The 21,198-nt window shown below is 43.0% G+C and overlaps 1 long non-coding RNA gene across 1 annotated transcript; it reads right to left on the bottom strand.

Moving 5' to 3' along the window:
* Positions 1-1,614: 1,614 nt before the first annotated feature.
* LOC310681783 lies at positions 1,615-13,439 on the bottom strand. The gene is made up of 3 exons (XR_014513616.1): positions 13,329-13,439; positions 6,353-6,482; positions 1,615-1,737 (listed from the first exon to the last, which is right to left on the bottom strand). It is a non-coding gene; the product is annotated as an uncharacterized lncRNA (long non-coding RNA).
* Positions 13,440-21,198: the final 7,759 nt, after the last annotated feature.

Genomic DNA, 21,198 nt, shown 5'->3' with positions numbered 1-21,198 from the left:
AGTGAAACTTCATTTGGAAGTTGCTCCTCAGACAAATCCTCAGAGGAATGTTGGGGTTGAGTTTCATGGAGCTTATCACGGAGGGGGCATATTAAACATCTCTTCCAGTATTCCTCTCTAGCTAGAAGAACCATACAAATGAGGTGAGTGGAAATGTTCTTCTCCTTCACCCTCCCTGGGACCTGGATCATGTCCATGTCAAATGGAACTCAGGAAGATGGCAATACACTTGAGTCAGATCATTGATCAATCTAGGTATGTAGCTGGCAGCTGCTTTCCATGGTTTCCAATAGGAGCCTTTCAAGCCCCAACTAAAGCAGCAAAGGATTAGACCTGAGACTTTTTGTATGCAAAGCGTGTGCTCTTTGGCTGAGCTACAACCCTTCCTCTAAAGACGTTCCTCTATGTATGCCCCTATGTAATTCATCCAGCCACCCATAACCTAGAATTTGGTATGCAGACATGAGGAATTAGATCCCCATGACAGAGAGGTAGCAAATGGATTGTCCTCTGCTGAGAAATATTTTGCGTCATGAGAATCAGTGCCAACATACAGGGAATAAGAAAAAACAACAACACACCATCATATTTTTACATTGTGGTTACTAAAATGAGTCAATAGTACTTGCAATCAAGTCAGTGGAGGTTGCCATTAAATAGTCATGATAGTCAAAAGGTGGTGTGTGAGTTGAGACTCTGGTGGTTTTACATATTTGAAGTTGCTGTGTTCCAAAGCCCACATCATTCATTCAGCCAGGCTAATGTGTCACCCGGTCATGATGCCAGGGATGTTCTGATGCTGGCCAGATGCAAAATATTTTGTGTAATATTGGAGCAGAAAAACAGCAGTTTGGATGAGAATATGCACTATCTGCTTTGCACTATGAATTTAGATAATGAACTTTAAAAAAATGAATGTAAATATTAAGTCATCTGATAAGCATTTTGGTGTGAGTGAAGATGGATTATTGTGTAGAGAAAATGCCTTTCAGCACAGAGCTACATGTTCAACAACAAACACTAGGAAGCCTGGACCCCACTTCTCTGGCACAAAGAAATGCGCTGGCAGCATTAAGAGAAATTCAACAGTGTAAACAAGGTTTGATGGATGCAATAATGGAATACTGAATGGTATAGCTTTCATAAAACATGCAGCGGTGTATGATATGTAAAATGAACCATGGAAAGAGAAGAAGGGAAGTCATTGATATCTTAAGGATGTAAATGAGTATGTTAAATTGTAAAACGGAAAACTTTGTAAAATTATATACGAAAAAGGGAAGGAAAGAAATAAGAAACGCAGAAGATTCAACCCCTGCAATTACATAATTCCACACGGTATTTTACAGGCTACACTGTAAGACAGCTTCTTTACTATCAAATCAAATTTACACACTGACTTTAGTTAACTGTGTATTAATATTATGATGGTTTTCTGGGTCAGCTGCAGTTTTCCATGGGCCCTCAGAACACATGCCCATGCTTTTCCTTACAATGGACAACAACTGGCACCAACTTGCCTCTTTTGCCATCACGACCCTGTGTTTGAGCTCATATTTGGTGGATGGCCAAGTCTTCCATACACACAACTGGAAATGACAGGAGTAGGTGGTGATGGTGACAGCACCAGCAGTATGGCAGAAGTGGCATCACGGCTTGGGAGGAGGAAGAAATAGCGAGGAGACACTGCTGAGCCATCGGCAGCTGCCCAGCCATGTCGCCTGGTGTGACTAGAACCTGTAGGAGAAGAATTTGATTTTGAGAAGAAAAGTAGGTAAAAAATAAAAGGTAAATGACCCTTGGACAGGTAAGTCCAGTCAAAGGCGGCTATGGGGTGCAGCGTTCATCTTGCTTCAGGCTAAATACAAGTAATGCACAGGTAAATGGATCTGAACCCTTCCACTTCATGGATTATGTTCTGATGAATGCAGGCCCTTCTTTTTTCAAACTGATGCCCTCCCACATCTCTGCCTCTCAAAGGCTTGCACAGCTGTTTGTTACATCAGCCCAGGCTACAAGCATGGCCAGGTGCCCTGCACTAGGGTTGCAGGGCACCCGGGTGCTGGGCTCTCAGGGACGCCAGGCCAAGAGTCCGGGGACAGAGAGTTGAGTCCAGGGAAGAGCCCATCCGTCAGTCAGAGCGCCACAGCGGGCTCTTCTGCTGCAGGCGGCTCTGCGCTGCGAGTTTGGGGAGCAACCGAGCCAGCGAGACGCTGAGGCGGCTGACTGGCTCCACCCTCCTGCATGCCTGGGACTGGTCAACCGGGGGGAGGGGTCACGCCAGGTGGATCTTTGCACCCCGGCACCGCATATGCTTAAGACAGCCCTAGCTACAAGCTCCACAGGCAAATGGTTCTTCTGGGGCTGGTCAGAGGGCAGCTCAGAGACCAGAAGCTGCTGCAGTGGCTGCCCAAAGGACTCCCAGTGAGAGGGAAGAGGAGGCCGAGGGAACACTCCACAAGGGAGGGTGTTCAGGAAAGGGTGAGAGGCTGCCAGCTCTGCAGGCAAGGGGTGACCTAACTGGGCTCCTGAGCCTCACAGGGGTGCCGTAGAAAGAATGTTGTTGGTCAAGGGAGCCAGGGACTCAAAAAGGTTGAAAACCTCTGAGCTAGAACATCTAATATAGTGTCCTAACACTGCCCTGACACCAGGGATGAGTAACCTATGGCCTTCCAGATGTTGTTGGACTACAAATTCCATAATCCCTGACCACTGGCTATGTCAGCTGGGACTGATGTGAACTGGAGGCCAACAACATTTGGGGAGCCAAAGGTTCTTCAACCCCTGCCTTGCTACTTGTTACCTGATTTCCCTAGATGTTTCAGTGCAGTTCCTTACATCCTTTTAGGTAGAGAGAAGCTGAGTTTGACCATGGTTTACACTGCTCTCTCTCTCTCTCCCTCTCTCTCTCTCTCCCTCCATTCCTTTATGCTGAACAACTGTAATTATTGTTCATTCTGAAGCTGACAAAGGACAACTGAGATGTCATATAATCAAGAGACTCTTTTCAGTGGGTGTTTCATTATGATCACTGTTTAGATAATTTTGTGGGCTTTTCTCACTGCATGTAAAATGATTAAGCTTTGTTTGCATAACTTGCCAGCAAAAAGTGTATTGACAGACACATAGACAGCAGATGATAATTTAATGCGGGGCTTGTCGTTTAGCAGCAAGTGTGTAGCCCTGTTCATATATTACTCTTACGTAGGGATGATGAGAAACACACTGGCGCATGTATTAATGAAAATTTACAAAAGTTCATATTTCACAAACCAATTTGTAGACTGAAGAGCTGCTGTATTTTGAAATTTTAACTTCTTTGAATTTTGCAATGTAGCTCTCTAGCCATAGAATGCATACAAGAGTACATATGTTAGTGAAGCATATGTGGACACAAATTTGTATAGTGGTGAAAATAACATGCAAAAATGCATTTAATTATGTGAAATTGCTTGCCAATATGTGTGTACTGGGCAAAAATGCACACAGAAAGTGTATAACAGGAGAAATGCATACAGGAAGGCATACAAATATTTATGCTGGCTTTTATCTATTTTTAAATGCAAATGTATGTGGAAATGCGCAAACAAAATTTAAGATTGGGGAAAATGAGGGCAGGAGAGAAACAGATTCACCTCTCTCTCCTAACATGTAGGACATAGTTGTGTTTACCTTGGAGCGAGGCTGCGTTTTTAGACCTACCCTGACATAATGTCTTCTTCCTCCAACAACTGTGTATTGAGCACAGTTGTCTGAAATAAGGAGGACTCAGTGCTATTTGGACACCCAGTAAAGTGGGTGTCCCAATTGTGTCCAGGGAATTCTTTACAAACAACTGTGTGAAACACATAGTATAAGAGCCCATTGGAGGAAATGAGAGTTTCGCTACTATTGCAAATTTCAGATTCAGAATGGGATTGCAGTGGGGGGGGGACAAGGAACTAAAGCCCCTTACCCCCCAGGCTCTCCATTCCTTGAGTGGTATTTCTAGATTATAACATTTTGAAACAAAGAAACAAGCAGCCTCTGCTTGAGGACCTCCAAACAAAATAGAGGCCCCCTCATTCATTTAGGCCAGGTGTGGGGAATATTTGGCCCCCCAGATGTTGCAGAACTATGACATGAATTATAGTTCAGCAACATCTGGAACAGATGCTGCCAACAAAGGTCTGTATAGTAAAAGCTATGGTTTTCCCAGTAGTGATGTATGGAAGTGAGAGCTGGACCGTAAAGAAGGCTGATCGCCGAAGAATTGATGCTTTTGAATTATGGTGCTAGAGGAGACTATTGAGAGTCCCATGGACTGCAAGAAGATCAGACCTATCCATTTTTAAGCAAATCAGCCCTGAGTGCTCACTGGAAGGACAGATTGTGAAGCTGAGACTCCAATACTTTGGCCACCTCATGAGAAGAGAAGACTCCCTGGAAAAGACCCTGATGCTGGGAAAGATGGAGGGCACAAGGAGCAGGGGACGACAGAGGAAGAAATGGTTGGACAGTGTTATTGAAGCTACCAGCATGAGTTTGACCAAACTCTGGGAGGCAGTGGAAGACAGAAGTGCCTGGCGTGCTTTCATTCATGGGGTCACAAAGAGTCGGACGTGACTAAATGACTAAACAACAAGAAAACATCTGGAAGGTCAAAGGTTCTTCTGCTTTAGACAACTGGTTTAGTTTTTTAACTGCACTTATTACCGAAATGTTTCTCCTAATATTCATTCAAAATCTACTCTCCTGTAGCTTAAGCCCATGAGCTATTGTCTTGCCCTCAGGAATAGCAAAGAAGAAGTCTCCCTCTGGTCAATATTTTATGACATTAGTATTAACTCGTGGAACTTTCAAACTCATATATTTTGGGCCTGAAAGCCAATTGAAACATTCGGAGGGGAAAGCACATAGTACATTGCTCCTGGGACTTCACCACTTCAGGCAAGGGTGTTTCATTTTAAAATGTTCCATCACTCAGCAATAAAAAGTAGCACAACAGGATAACTCTAGGCTAGTAACCCACGCCCAATCATTTTCTGGTGCACAGAAGTATTCTAAAATGTGATCACCTTACCTGCACTCTGAAATGGTGCAGTCCCAGGAGGACTATCTTAAACGTTTGAATCAGTTCACAGAACACAAATTTACTCACTTGAAGGATGTGTAAACTAGCACTATTTGCTTTCTGTCTCAACTTTCATTTTTGTTTTAAATACAGACTCCAAGCTATTTAAATGATGTATCACTATAAAGGTAAGGTAAAAATGTAAAGGACCCCTGGATGGTTAAGTCCAGTCAAAGGCAACTATTATTTTGGCTAACTCGGTTTTCTAAAAGGAAACAAAAGTTGCCCAATTAGTTCAAATCACCAGGTTAAATCAATAAGGGCTTCCAAGTCAACCCTCCACCCCAAACTGGCTATACACCTCCTAGAACTTACAAAAAGAAAGCAAAAATATAAAATAGAAGGGAGATAAACCAAACATTGCTGGAGCGGAGACAGCTAAAGAAGCAGCACCAGTAATTTAATGGGGAGGGGAAAGGTTAGAAAAAGAATCAAATCAATGTATACTTCTTATGGATTTACACCGATGACTCCAGCTAAGCTGCTTAAATCCAATTGACTTTTTCAGCCATGTTGTGCACCTGTAGGTTCAGTAGTGATGTATGGAAGTAAGAGCTGGACCATAAAGAAGGCTGATTGCTGAAGAGTTGATGCTTTTGAATTATGGTGCTGGATGAGACTCTTGAGAGTCCCATGGACTGCAATAAGATCCAACCTCTCCATTCTGAAGGAAATCAGCCCTGAGTGCTCACTGGAAGGACAGATCCTGAAGCTGAGGCTCCAATACTTTGGCCACGTCATGGGAAGAGAAGACTCCCTGAAAAAGACCCTGACGTTGGGGAAGACGGAGGGCACAAGGAGAAGGGGATGACAGAGGACGAGATGGTTGGACAGTGTTCTCAAAGCTACCGGCGTGTTCTGGTCCATGGGGCCACAAAGAGTCAGACACGACTAGATGACTAAACAACAACAAGGTGCAGTTTTAGAGTTCATCTGTGACAAGCTGCTAGGGATGGGTGAGGAGTCATATCTGCTGCAGCCTTTTGCAGTGTCCCACATGACCACAGCCTATGCAGGCTATACAATTGCATAGGCTTTCAGAAGTGATCCTGAATTTGCATTAGTGAAGATGGCAGTGCAATTCCCTTTCCTTCTCTCTAGGCATCCCCTGCAACCAGTGATGCTAGCTCAGAACAGATGCAAATGACCTATTTGCCAGCCTACTTGTGCAAAAGCCCTGCTCACATTTCATACATGACAAATGCAATGTAGGAGAAATATAATGATGGATGAACATACCGGTAGCTGGTATAGTGTAGCAGAGAAGAGACTGAGCTATGAATCAAGGAGCCGCTGGTCCGAATCTTGCTGCAGCTGCGAACTCAGTAGGGGGCTTTAGGGGAGTCCACTGTGATTTCATAACCAGGTGCTATAGGGAAATAATAGCAGTGACCTGTGTTAGACGTTTGGTCTAAGGACCACAACACAATAATGTGAAATGTCTAAAATGCATTATAAATGCTAGAGATTGCTATGATTTAAGTCCCAGGAGCTGTCTTCATGAGCAGAGCAGGTGGGTAAGGATGTAGATGCTGCTACATTTTCAAGTAGCCTGATTCCTGAGTAAAAATGGATTTTCAACCTTGTGAATTAACTCCTAATCCTATTTAAGGATGCCTGCCTAAGGATTCTAATGGAACTTAAACTTCCCACCTAAACAGTATTACAATTCCAGCTTTATAGCCCAAGCAGATAAACTACAGCACTGGTCAACCAACAATTTGGATGGGTTGCAATAATATTCACATTCCTGCAATCTTGACGGTTTATGAAACTTGTCTCTTTGTTCCCAAGGATATTTCAAGCATTCTGTCACCCCATCTTTAACCCTAATCATTGCTGGAGGTGCATGGAGTGAAGATATCTAACAATATTCTCAAACCTGTTGTCCGGGACACTTATTTACAACAATGAATGAATAAACGATTTTTAAACTGTGAGCAAAAAAGTCACAGGTACTCAAAACACCAGCTTTACAATACTTCTATTATTTTTGTGAATGCATTTTCTTAAGGGATATTCCTATTCCACTATAGAATAATTTTCCCAATTACGCACAATATCAGTTATTTCATTAATATTGTCCTGCCTGTGCATTAAAAACTACTAATTGTAGATTACTATTCTATCAGTTGTAGACAATTACTTCCTACTCAGAACAGACTCATTGAAGTTAATGAACATTAACTTTTAACATTAACCTTAGGCTCCATAATTTCAGCAAGTCTACTCTGAGTAGGATTAGTATTGGAGACAAACCTATGTCTTTCTACACCATTCTTCTGCTGCTGGATTGACATTTTCACTTTTCTTCAAAAAGCCCTTTTCCAAGAAATTACTAACGAATGTCCCACATTTCATTTTCACTGGCCGTTTCTCAGATCATCCAGCCTGTGGTATGGGCATCTCCTGTTGCTGCTTTAATAATATTTTAAAAATCATCCCTTGTATAATTTAGTTGGTATACATGGGATTTTATTGATTTTTTGGTGAGGCGGGGCAAATGAATTTTGAAAATAAATCATGTCCCACCAAAATTGTTTAAAACCTAGGATTCTTAAAGAGGCACCTGAAATTCTATTTTTTTATATATAAAAAAATGCAGATATGTAATGTTATTGCAAACATACATTTCTTCATTTAAATGTGCTTTCAATAAATCATTATACCCCCCCCCCAACCTTCCAAAACAGCCCTAGCAGCCTGCAAGGGATTACTCACTTGACTCACTTGATATTTTCTCTATGTTAACTGCTATGTTTGTTGAGATTGCTAGATCTGTCAGGCAGATATATCTCCATTGGGTAACCGGTACATAGGGCTGGGTGTTCTTGCACTGCCTGCAATGTGTGGTGCATAGCGATCAAAATACCATTAGGTTTTAAAAGAAGACCACTGTTTGTTTTCAGACATCACAAGATTTTTCTTTCAAAGAGAGGGTGTGCGAGAGAGAAACAATTAAGGAGATGATCTTGCATTTTCTTCCTGATGGTGTTCTATGGCATAAATCTGCCACATATATGCAAATGATAGTGTTCATGGCTAACATATAAAGCAACAAACATAAAGAACCTAGGCAACAGACGACTGTGAGGATGCTAAATCTTTTTTATACTTAGCACAGATTTTTACCATGATATGATCTCCCCTATGAGAACGGGTTCTACTTTTAGCTTTGCTCTGTATTTTGTCAACCAAGAAACATTATTATGGAAGTATTGATATTCCATGTTACTCTACGTTCACACAGTGAGAATATCATTCTTTCTCTTCCAACAGTGACGTATTGCTGTCAATAGCCCAGCAAGGTAATATTTTGTAATATTTGCATCAGCTAAACTACCTTACCTACCTTTCCACCCTGAATGGCATGGCAATCCTAATGTTGCACAGACAGAAATAGTGCAATATACCTACCACCGAGTCAATGATTCTGCTGGTTCACTCCTGTGAAGACTGGTACTTTTCCCTAAACCAGCTGTGAGCTGGTGCAGTTGAAGGAACCAGGGATCAGTCTCTTTGGGAGATTCATGGAAATTTATATCCATTGCATGCTTGATGCAGCACCCTGTGCCCCTAAAGTATCCATCTTATCTATCTTGGGTAGCAAAATGACTTGGGCTGCCCCACTCACAAATAACTTTTTTAAAAAAGCTTTTGTCATATATTTTATTTCAGATGTACAGTGCTACCTCGGGTTACAGATGCTTCAGGTTACAGACGCTTCAGGTTACAGACTCCGCTAACCCAGAAATAGTACCTCAGGTTAAGAACTTTGCTTCAGGATGAGAACAGAAATTGTGTGGCAGCGGTGTGGCGGCAGCAGGAGGCCCCATTACCTAAAGTGGTACTCAGGTTAAGAACAGTTTCAGGTTAAGAACGGGCCTCCAGAACGAATTAAGTTCTTAACCCGAGGTACCACTGTACTGATGGTTGCTTTTTTATATATAATAGTTTTTATTTGGTTTTACATATTACAATTTATATTCAAAGTTATAAGTACTGTAATAAGAAGGCAAATAAACAAAGATTCACCCAAATCTCTGGACTTCTCCCCACCCTTCTGTGGGTTCCATCACTAGTCCCTTTCCGTTGCATATTTTACTCCAATTTTTTTAAGTATCGCATATATCCCAAGTTCTTGTTACACTAAAAGTGTTATTCAAATCCTGCTAAAGAGCTCAATTGTTTACAATGGTCTCCAAAGTAAATTATGAATTCCCCCTATTCTTTGTTGAAATTCTGGTCTTCCTGGTTTCTGTTTCTCCCCGTCATTTTTGCCATCTCTGCATAGTCCATCAGTTTGATCTGCCATTCCTCTATTGTGGGGCTAACTTTAATGAGACAATTCCTTCCCCTAAGCTTACAAGAAAATAAATCACACAAAAGGAAAAGGAGCAGGAAGGTAAGAGGAGAAACAAAGGCACAACGTGTCAGGATTACAGATGTACCTCTCACACCAAGAACACGGCAAGCTGGCAGTTTAATTGCACTTAGATTTATTAGTATTTACACAGTAGTTTCAGTCCAAGCTCACAGCTCAATCATCTGCCGAAGATGACATTGAGCTCACTAAAAAGCGGGTCCTCCTCCAACAGGATATCCTCCATCGGCTGCCCTTCCTCCTGTTGGACTGAAGCCAAGCCTGGACCCTACTCCTTTGCCATGTGCATGGGGACAGTTTGCCCATCTCCCTCTGGAGACATCTCCACCCCCCTCGGAGCGATGTCTAAAGGCTGCAATTCCTCTGAACTTGCCTCTGTCTGACCTATGCTACCTCGGGAATTTACAGCCTGCATTCCAGGACAGGAGGGGCTTGCACCACCCTCAGCATGGGAAGAAGGCAAGCCCCTGTTTTCCCCAGCCTGCCATCCCTCCCCTTTGGGGTCCTCGCTGTTGCTCTGGAAAGGGACGTTCCTGACACAACGTTACCAAGAGTTGACAAATCCAGTTGAAAATGAAGCAAATTCATTCCGGAGTAGGATTGCCCATTCTCTGAATGGACCAATCCCACTCTGCCACCCTGGGCTCCTTGTGGAAGAAGCGCATGCTATAAGTTGAATAAATGGACAAATAAATAGATAGATCGATTTTCCATTCGCTTTTGGAGCAATACCCAAAGTCACTGTGTGCTTCGGCAAAAGAAGAAAAAGAAAGGACTTCCCTTTTGACTCTGTCCTAATTCAAACCACTTCACAATCATTAACTCAGGTATCCTTACAAAGTCTGTGTTCTGCAGACCAACTTTATTAACCCTATGGCTAAGAAAGACTGTGGCTTGTCTAATGCCATTTAAAAGGTGAGCTGTGAATCAGAGACTTCCTGTCATGGAATTCATCCTCTTAGTTGCCATACTGTGCTAGCTCTCAATATGTAGGTTAGTTGATATTTAAATGCAATTGCTTTTAAAGACGAGGATTAGTGAAGCTAGACTACAGGGAACTTTTTTTTCTCTTTTTTTTTGAGGATTCAAATTGCATGCATTTTGCATTTTGCATTACTGAAATCCCCTATGTATTCTAACCAGTTAAGATCTTTCTTGCATGGCCCAACGTAGTGTTACCAATTTAAAATGAAATAGGTGACATTCGAAGAGCTGCCGCAAATTGCAAGCAGCAGAAAATCAATGAAGGTCAATGGAAGAAAATGGAGGGTGAGGGACCTTTAAATAAGGGCTGAATTATGCATGTGCAGCAATCATAATCTTTTTAGGTCTTGGATAAGATTAGCAGTGGGGTTTAGAATGGGAAATCTTGCACATTTGTGTGTGTGTGTGTGTGTGTGTGTGTACAGAACTAATTCTACTCCTGGTTAACAACAACATGTAAGCAGAATGCAGGACTGCACTGAGAATGTCCTCCTGTGGTATCAGATACAACTACCTGAATATTTACATGCTACCCATTAAATAACTAATTACATCAGCCAGTCATAAAGATGGGCATCTTGCTAACCAATTTATAAATAATAAATCACAGCAGTACTGTTGGTCACTCAGGTCCACATGCCAACAAATATCTGAGTCAGTGAATCAGCAAGGGAGGCAGGATTTCATAGCCAACTTCTGTAACTAGCTGCCCTGACTGAGGATATGCAAGTCCGCCCCACTTCACTGTGGGGAGGAGTTGCGGTGGACCGCGTGGCCACCCACTCTTCTCTGGGGATGGGGGATGTAGTCCCACGTTACCCAGGGGATCCTGGCTTTGCCAGTGACCAGCCAGCCAATCTGCTGGCTGGTGGGGGCGTGGCCGGGACCATTTAATTGGGGGTGCAAGCTTCTTCTTGGCTCGCTTCCTCATTCTCCCTCCCTCCCTTTTGGCAGGTTTTCTACATTGGCCTTGATATGGACCTCGGTTGGTCACCATTGAGGGGCCTGGTAGGAATTTTTCCACTTGGCAAATTGGTATGGGCCATTTGGTTCTCACCTACTTCATAGCAATCATCACAACTTTGTAAGGTTTTGCAGTTAGGCATTGTTTGACCTTTTGATGGGGGAGGGGAGGTGTGGCCATCACCTGCCTCTCCAAGCTTAAGGGTATTCCATTAAAGGAATCTGTGGGTGTGGATCTTGTCCGAAGTCTGGGGCAGGGCTAGGGCCATGACATGACCCCATCGGGAAAACCTGGGGGAGCTCGAGTTGGTCTGCATCGACCGGGCTCCCCCTTCTGGTGGTTTACCCTTACCGGACTCCCTGTGCAACGGACAAGAGTTAGATATAGTCTGGTCCATTCAATGCCTAAGCCAATTACCGCTCAAATTCTGTAATCAATAAAGTTGTGGCCAAAATTTGCCCAATAACATTAACCTAATATCTGTGTCCTGATGTGTTTTCTTCTTCAATGAGGGGATGGTTGCGGGGTCTAGACATGCAACAATTCAGAGAGGTGTGATTGCCTCTCTGAGATCACCTGATTCCCACATCTGGGGGATTCTGGGCTGCATTGCTGGCATCCTGACTTCCAGTCACCAGCATCAATGGCAACAAAGGGAAGAGGGAATCAACATGTGACCTGCATGACCTCAGAGGTCAAACCCTGATGATATCTGCCTAATACATGCCAAGTTTACAATCCATGACTTTCAAAGTAATATTATTAAAAAGACAAAACAAAAAACTAAGAAGACCTTCAAGGTTCAGCTTCATCGCATAAATGAGATGGTTTTGTTTAGGCATTAATGGTCACATATCTCTGTTCTTTTCATGTGCATTATACCACATCTCACAAAAAGAAACCATAATGAATGAAATAAAAAATATGCTCGAGAAGCAATGGCATCACAGTGTGGACAGCACTTTCCTGGCCACAGAGTGGAAAGATGGCATGGACAATAGGCGATGGTTCTTTTGAGGAAGAAATGGAAGTTACAATTTGCCAGATGCCCAAATTATTCACCGGTACTTCGGCACATCTCCTGATAAAAATTATGGTGGTTCAGCAGTGGATAGCAGCATTTGTCAAATCCATAACTAAACTCTCCCCCCTCCCCATTTACATTAGTAAAGTTATGAAGCTGAAATCTGGCAGCCGGTCGCACTAATCTATTTATTAAGGGAAAGAGTTGTGAAGCATGGCGTGCTATTTTATATCTACCTTAACGGTAAGCAGATGTGTATATTCAAGAATACATTTTAAGCACCATTAATACCCACACAGAAAGGTTCTGCAGTCATCTTTCAAAACAGCAAGTTTTATAGATGTGCCCTACCCAGACAACCTTTTGCAAACTCTGAGTGCTCATCTGTCTTGGAGAAATGGCTCAGCGTTTTCATTCATCATTCGAATGAGGTATAGTAAGAGTTCCAGTTCTCCCTCTTCAACACCCTGTGGTGGAACTGGCATATTTTCACAGACTGTCCTCCATTAACAGCAATGATGTTTTATGGTTCATTCTAGCTCTGTGCATGGGCCGTTGCTCGTTAGTTCATAGAGAAACTAATGAAGAGCAAAGATCCTCGAGGTAGATAGACGGCTGTGGGAAGCGGTTGCGGGCTTCGTATTGTAGTCCCTGCTGTGCCTTTTGAAAATCTTCTGAATTGAAGAGGAAAGGGGGGAAAGGGGTGGAATTCCAGAGCCATTGACAGGAACAATTTCACTGAAATCTGTTTAAGACAAATTGGACCTTACAGGCTTACACATACTGTAAGTTCACAGCCTTAAGAGCAAAGTGATGAACAGTTCACAGGTGGAAGAGCCTCCATCTATTTTTTTCATACCAACAGCTGAAGCAGCTTGCCCAAGAGATGAAGGGGGCATTTGTCCTTGGCATCGGTGATGCAGGAGGACACTAAGCAGCAAGCTGCAAGACACAGCAGCCTGTCTGTTCCAGCTCCGGCCAGGACACTGAGCTCATTATTCCAAAAAGACACAGCAAACAGCTAACAGGTTTTCAGTTACTTAACTGCCAGCTGGAAGCAGAATCCCTCACCCTTCCCTGCACTTGGCAAAAAAATGCCAGGGCAGACCAAGAGTGGTGGTGAAGTTATGCAGCAGCAGCAAGGGCCTCAAATGTGAGAGGAAGATGAGCAGATGAACAGGTCAAGGGGAGGAGACCAGTATATCTAGGGCTAAGGAAGAAGGGGAGAAGGCAAGGAGAGAGGGAGACATAAATGGCCCTAGCCTGGGAGAGGAAAAGCAGGACCTGGGTCTTTCAGGGCCATGTTCCTGTGGGAGCCAGCTGACTCACACAAGAGCACAGCCCCCCAAAATGTGTGTCTTTGGAGGCAACAATCTCATGGGAGTGAAAATGGGACATCCTGGGATCCAGTAAGAAGCTGGCACGGCTTCTGTAATTTTAGGATATCCTGCTTAAAGTGGAACGGTTGAGAGGTACAGTGATACCTCTGCTTACGAACTTAATTCATTCCAGAGGTCCCTTCTTAACCTGAAACCGTTCTTAACCTGAGGTACCACTTTAGCTAATGGGGTCTCCTGCTCACTGGCGGAGGAAGAGGAGTGCCGGGGGAGCACACGGTCCCCGGCAGCGCGATCCTGGTGGGGTGCCATCGTGGCTGCCCCTGGGCGTCACGCCCCTGCAGGCAGCATGCCATGCCCCCAGGACGCATGCCATGCCCCTGTGGGCAGCGCACCAACCCCCCGGGACATGCGCCAGCCCCGCCTTTGCCTGCTCTCCATGCTCCAGTGCTGGAGCATGAAGCTCTGGCACTGCTCCTGCCACCCCTGTACCGCTGGCATGCAATTTCTCATCCTGAGGTAAAGTTCTTAACCCAAGGTACTACTTCCAGCTTAGCAGAGTCTGTAACCCGAGGTGTTTGTAACCCAAGGTACCACTATATACCTTTCCACAGCAGACAAATGTTGAAAACACACTGTTGACTCTGGCTTTTGACACGCAAGATGGATATTTTTAGAACCCACATTTTATTCTGGTAATTTTAAGTTGTCTCAAACTGTTTTTAATATTGTGTTTTAATATTAAAGTTGTGTCTCAGTTGTTGTAAGCCTCCCTCCCCCCAGGCTCTAGGTTGAGGGGCTCGTAATAAATTGAAAGGCTGCTAGTAATATTAATATTTGTTCATTTGATTCCACCATGTACTTAGAATCCCATGAGGGACAACAGGGATGTGCTTGCAAGTTCTGACCTCTCCATCGCCTCCCCATTGCTCAGCTCCACCAAACTTCATACAGCAGAGGATTTACAGAATCAAGGTTCTATATCATCTCAGGAACCCATGTGAGTTGAGCATCTTCCCTCTGTAGATGTCCACTCTACAGAGCATGAAGGGTGGTGGAGCCCGGCGACAGGCATGTGAAAGAGGGAACAAGGCTAGGAAGCACATCCCTGCTCCTCCTCGTGCAGTTCAGTCATGTGGGATAACTGATTGCCTTAACAGGGCTCCAGTAACTTTGTAGGGTCACCAGCTTTTGATTTCAGCAATTCTGGTACCTGGGCAAGGCCACTGAATGAGACTGCAGGTAGGGAATAATGAAAGCTTCTTCTTTTTTCACTCTGTGGTTGGTGATGGCAGATAGTGGGTGATGAATCTGTGGCTGGGCTCCAAATCACGTTGAAGGACATTTGCAAGGAAATAAGGGCAAAAGCAACCCTCATTGGTGTTACTGCTAACTAGATGTACTCTGCCACCAGCCATCCCTCTTCCAAAATCTGGGTGTGGGTAGCTGTGGTAGAAGCTTGGCAATGCTTCTGTGTGCAAAATAATGTGTGTGAGGCTGAGCTCAACAGCTTGGCTGTTTAGTGAACTGTCTAATCTACCATGTACATTATTGAAGTGAAAATGAAGCTGCTTACTTTTATTTTTATTTTAAACACATCCAGCTTAGAATAAAATTAAAATTATGGCAAAAAGCCTCATAGTCTAACTTTTATGCAGGGGATAAAAAACCCTGGCAATCAGCCCAGAGGTAAATTCTGTATCCCCCTCCTTTCCCCCCCTGGTCACTTGGCGAAGTAATATTTGTGGATAAACAGGTTCTCAGGCCACTGGATTTCTGGAAATAATTCAGAAAATAATTCATTTTCCAGGATCTGTCCAGTTTCATTAAATGGCTTCAGGCTTAGAGAACGCAGATCATGATAAGCCTTTAGCATCACTCCTGGTAAAGTGATCTGCTTTATTGTAGCAAAATTATGATAATCTAGAGCAACACTCCACGGTGTATGCATACAAAGCAAAAAATTATCCCTGGTGCTTTACTTTGCAATAAGGCCTTTGGGACAGGTGCTAAGCCTCATCATGGAAGCACTCTGTAACTGTGCAAAGGGTGGTTAAGTTTTCTGAGACTTGAGGATGCTATTGTACAGCTGTTTCTGGATGGGAGATTGTCTGCATGCCACCTTGCTTTCTTTGATGAAAGGTAGGTGGGATAAAAATGTACTAAATAAATAAATATGGTGCATGTGAATTATTTCCTCTTTCACCAGGGATTCTGGTCCAACTGGTTCTCTGGGCTTTGATACCACTTGAGCCAGTTCTACCTTCAAATGTCTGAGAGTTCTGCAGAAATGGGGGGGGGGGGGAAATAAGCACACACAATTCTGATGGAATTTCATTCTTTGATGTTTGACTGCATCATGAAATGTAAGTAAGACACATAATCAGCTTAAAATAAGCCTACGTATGATTATTTCCCCCTCTACCCTTACCCACTGAAATTGGGGTGGTGTCACCCATTTCCCTCCTTTGCAAAACTCCTTCCAAAATAAAAGAATGAGTCTAGGCTTTGAAGACTGGGAACATTTTGTGTTAGAGTCTCTGCAGTTAATTTGCAAATAATGCTTTTCTGACACACTCAAATGAACACCATATTGGCGATGAACACTGTGTGCCATCAAACATTTAAAAGCAAAATATCAGTTTTTAGAGCTCGGCCTCTCATTTAAAGAGCTAAAGTAAACAAGCAGATGGTCTCTCAGTGTGTGCCTTATGGAGATTACAAAATCTTATGTTCATGAAACATAAAACGGTCGCTCACAGTTCCTTGATAAGTATAGCAAGGTGTGCTTATAAAATGCATGAGAAATATACATATGTAAAGGTGACTCTAAGATTTACAGAACAGCTGAGTGTGGAATCTGAATATCTTAGCTAATAAAGTGTGTGTTTGAGGGGATCATGGCAACAGTTAAGAAAGATTTCAGTACCCCAGATGCTTAAAACAATACTTCATTAATCCTTAGGTCTTAATTTATGGGACTTAATAATCACAGTCTTAAAACAGTTATTCTAATAATTGGTATTATCAGCCACTATACAACTAGTTTCGAGTTAATTAAAGAGAGCTTTGTCAGCTAATTAAATCTGAATGTCATTTTTGTAAAGATATAGCCTTGCTTTTCACCAGAACTATCACACATATTCAAGAGGAGTCACAGGGCTTATTGCTACATCCAGCATTAACAAAACAGCACCTTGAAGTATTAATCTACCAAACGCAAGAATTGGGGGGGGGGGGGGTTTGCTGAGGTATAAAAAAACTTAAATCATTGATGATCTTTAGATGCAAAGATTATGCCTTATGAAATGCAGCAATAAATTAACTTCTTAAAGGTCTGAAACAAGCTATGGTGTATCTTTTTTGTATGATTTAAATAACTTTGTATGATTTAAATAAGAAGCTAGACAAATAAACCATTCCACCTCCCAGTCTGCTCCCAGTCTGGGTGGGATTCAATCACATACAAGAAAATTCAGGTTATGAGATCAAAGCCTATCTGGCACTCATGTGAAGCTCACCTGACTATCACCACAGAAATGTTGGGCTTTTTGCTGTCAGGCAAATGTACTGTAAAGTGTGGGATGATTGCTTATAGTGATGTCATATAGCATCACTGCTCAGAAACAAATCGAAACGAATGCTTAATAAACAGCTAATGTAATAAAACAACTCCACAAACTTTGTACAAAAAAATAGAATGAATGCTCAATAGATTAGTTGTCTGGGAGCAACCTCCCCTAACCTGAAATCAGAGCCTCCCACTTTGAGCACTGGGAGCATTCAACTGTGTATAACAAGGGTTGATTGGTGTGGCGTTTGCCCATTCCTTGTGATTATGTTTGTACAGGGGGATGGAAATTGTTAATGTAGATTGACCAATGAGAAAGCTCAGAGGCGGAGCCTACCTGGTTTTGAGGCTCAGCCCAGGGGTTTTACCATTGGGAAATAGAGGAGTCAGAGTCAGACTGAGCCAGTAAAATGAACATAGCGGTTGTGACAGCAAGAGTGAGAGACAGGGATAGAACTGAGAGAGAAAAGTGAGACAGTGTGAGATAGGGCCACATCTAGTTAAGGGCATGCATTTGAGAAACTGTTCTGAATATATTTAAAACTTGTTTGTTCTTCAGTAAACTTTAAGCTTCGTTTTTGACTTTACAACCTGACTGAGACTCAGTATTTCACCAGAAGAAACCTGGTTGGTGGCAGCAGAAGAATAAAGCAGTGGTGTACAGGTCAATAGTCTGGGAAACGACTGGGGGCTCTGTACGAATGCCACAATCGGTGTGTAGAAAGGGTGTGCATGTGTGTGTACACCCCCTGCCACATACCACTTTCTCGTGCATGAGTTTCTTTTGGTGGAGATTTACACATTTGAATGTGAAAGGATGTCTTCTTCCTTCCATCCATGAACATTTTGTAGGCAGGGGCGCCAGCTCCAGATAAGCAAGCACTTTGGCCCCCTCTATTTTGGGGGTCAGGGTCGGCCCTCACCCGCAATGTTCCAAACACAAGGGGACTAAGTGTGGAGCTAACCGGAGTGCAGCTCTAGTGGCAAGCTCCTTCTTCTCCTCTCCTGCTGCAGAAGGGATGGCGGTGTGAAGCAGCCTCCTGCCAGTGGTGGCACCAGGAATAATAATTTATAATAATAATTTATTATTTATACCCCACCTATCTGGCTGGGTTTCCCCAGCCACTCTGGGGGGCTCACAACACAATATTAAAAAGACAATAAAACATCAATTAAAAACTTTCCTAAACAGGGCTGCCTTCAGATGTCTTCTAAAAGTCAGATAGTTGTTTATTTCCTTGACATCTGATGGGAGGGCGTTCCACAGGGCGGATGCCACTACCAAGAAGGCCCTCTGCCTGGTTCCCTTTAACCTCACTTCTCACAGTGAGGGAACCGCCAGAAGGCCCTCGGTGCTGAACCTTATTGTCTGGGCTGAACGATGGGGGTGGAAACACTCCTTCAGGTATACTGGGCTGAGGCCGTTTAGGGCTTTAAAGGTCAGCACCAACACTTTCAATTGTGCTTGGAAACGTACTGGGAGGCAATGTAGGTCTTTCAGGACTGGTGTTATACGGTCTCGGTGGACAATCCCAGTCACCAGTCTAGCTGCCACATTCTGGATTAGTTGTAGTTTCCGGGTCACTTTCAAAGGTAGCCCCATGTGGAACACATTGCAGTAGTCCAAGCAGGAGATATCTAGAGCATGCACCACTCTGTTGAGACAGTCTGCGGGCAGGTAGGGTCTCAACCTATGTACCCAATGGAGGAGGCAGAGGAGGAGCCACTGCCCATTGAAGCTGTGTGGTCACTGGGTTTGACTCCACCACCGGCTCCTCCCAATGTCCTGAAGTCAGGCATGCAGCATTGGGACATCACAACACCACACACACAACATTTGCCCACCCCCTAACGCCCTTATAAACTGGTGCCTCTGCTTGGGGGCAAAGAAGCCTTATGTACAGTAATTTTGCCTCAGCCAAAAGTGGGTGGGCCTTCGAGACAAGGTTTAATGTGCCCCTTCATCTCAGAATCTACTCCTCTTTGCCAGCAGTACTGAACTCCAGTAGCAGGGGCTTAGCAATAAACCGGTGTGCCTTGGTTTCCCTTCTGCAAAAGAAGGGCAAGGCCCTCTAGGCACCTTATTTGGGATATTTGCACCATTTTCCTGTTTTTGAAACATGAGGCATAACATTCTGGAAACTCTCAAAGACAAAGTTTATAAGTTAAACCTTTTCTGAATGGTGTCCTGTGCAGCATTTTAGTAACAAAAGTTTCTAAGGTTCCTGATATCTGGGATTTATTTTGTTACACAACAAGGTTTGTTGATTTCCCCCCTCTCCCCTAGTTGAACCTAACTATTCTCAAAGGCTCCTCTCACCCATAAGTCTTTTAAATGGCTTTTGTTGTTGCTGGCTTTTCAGAATCTTTCATCTTTCAAAATGGGGGTTAAAATTGCACTGGAAAGCTACAGCAAAAGTTCAATATCATATGCCTCGGGTGAAGTCTCCAGGTAATTAGAAAAACAGTTCAAAACCATTGGTAAGTAAGCAGTAACTCCTGAGAGGCATTAATACTAACCCTTTTGTTTTCCTGAGAAGTTGACCGAATACTTTGAATCTGTTAAAAAAAAATTTTTTCCTAAGTAACCTGGAAGAGAATGGCCAAACTGTACACAAAGCAAAATAATAATAAAGAAAAACAACCTTTCATATTATAGCAGCAGTCAATATGACAATTATTTTTAAATGGCATAAATCAGTACCTTTCATCAAAAAAATTGGAATGTTTCATTAATGCAGTAGCTCAGCCATATGGTCAGGACCAGGGAGCAAGATCAAAAGGTAGTTTCCTGGAACTCTGAGTGCTTCTTTTAACTTAGGTTGAACTGTCTGCTTAAAATAGACTGCAGCATTATGGCATGATTCACTTTTGAATAATTACATAGTATTGAAAACCTTTTTCCTTAATGTGAATAGATTGAATAGTCATTGCTGAAGCGAACCTAGACGATGCAATGGTTGCATTCATAACCTTCTAACCTGCTAAACCATAATTTAATCCTTTCCCTGTCCCCTGCAGGGGTGTGAGGATTTTAAAAGCTTTCTCTTCCACTTGTGATAAGCTGTAGCTTGCCTTGTGGTCTGGACTCAGGACAGTGGCTGATCTTAACTATGGTTAGTTAAGTCAGTTTCCGGAACAATGGGTTGAAGTTGGCTCGCTTGAAACTAGCCATAGTTTATGTACATCACAGTTTGTCAGTCCGAATGACACAACAAACTGTGGTTAAGCTTTAAAAGGAAGTGAAAGCATCTCGGCTCCTTCTGCCACATGCACAGGGAGAGGAGAGGAAGAAGTGCACAAGCCCAAGGTTCATTGTATACAGACTGATAAACTATGGTTTACTATGATGTGCAAACCTGGCCACGGTACGGAAGATTTTTTATCCCCATTATTGTAAAACACATTGAGATAGAAACTGACAATATGTTCCATCCCTGTGTTTATATTATGTTACAGTATATAGAATATAGGCAAAGGAAAGCTGTGTATTAATGCCAGCTTATGAAGGAAGGGCTAAAACTCAGTGACAAAACATTTGCATGAAGCAGATCTCAGGTTCAATCCTTGCCATATCCAGGGATGATTATGATGTCACTTTTTTAAAAGATGAACTCAACGCAACTTGCAAAAATTAAGATTAAAAACTAAGAAGAGTAGGGTTTGGAATGCTCCTTGCCCCCAAACCTAGTGAACCATTGTCAGATAATGTAGGTTACACTACAGTTAGGTCAACAATGATTTTATTCCGTTTAAAGCAGCTTCCTGGGTTGTTTGGCTCTCTTTCCAATTCCCTCTCCATTCCTTTGCCTGAAATAATC

The sequence above is a fragment of the Podarcis tiliguerta genome (assembly GCF_965153285.1).
Source record: "Podarcis tiliguerta genome assembly, chromosome: 7".
NCBI classification, from domain to species: domain Eukaryota; kingdom Metazoa; phylum Chordata; class Lepidosauria; order Squamata; family Lacertidae; genus Podarcis; species Podarcis tiliguerta.
This window is presented reverse-complemented; position numbering and strand designations above follow the sequence as displayed.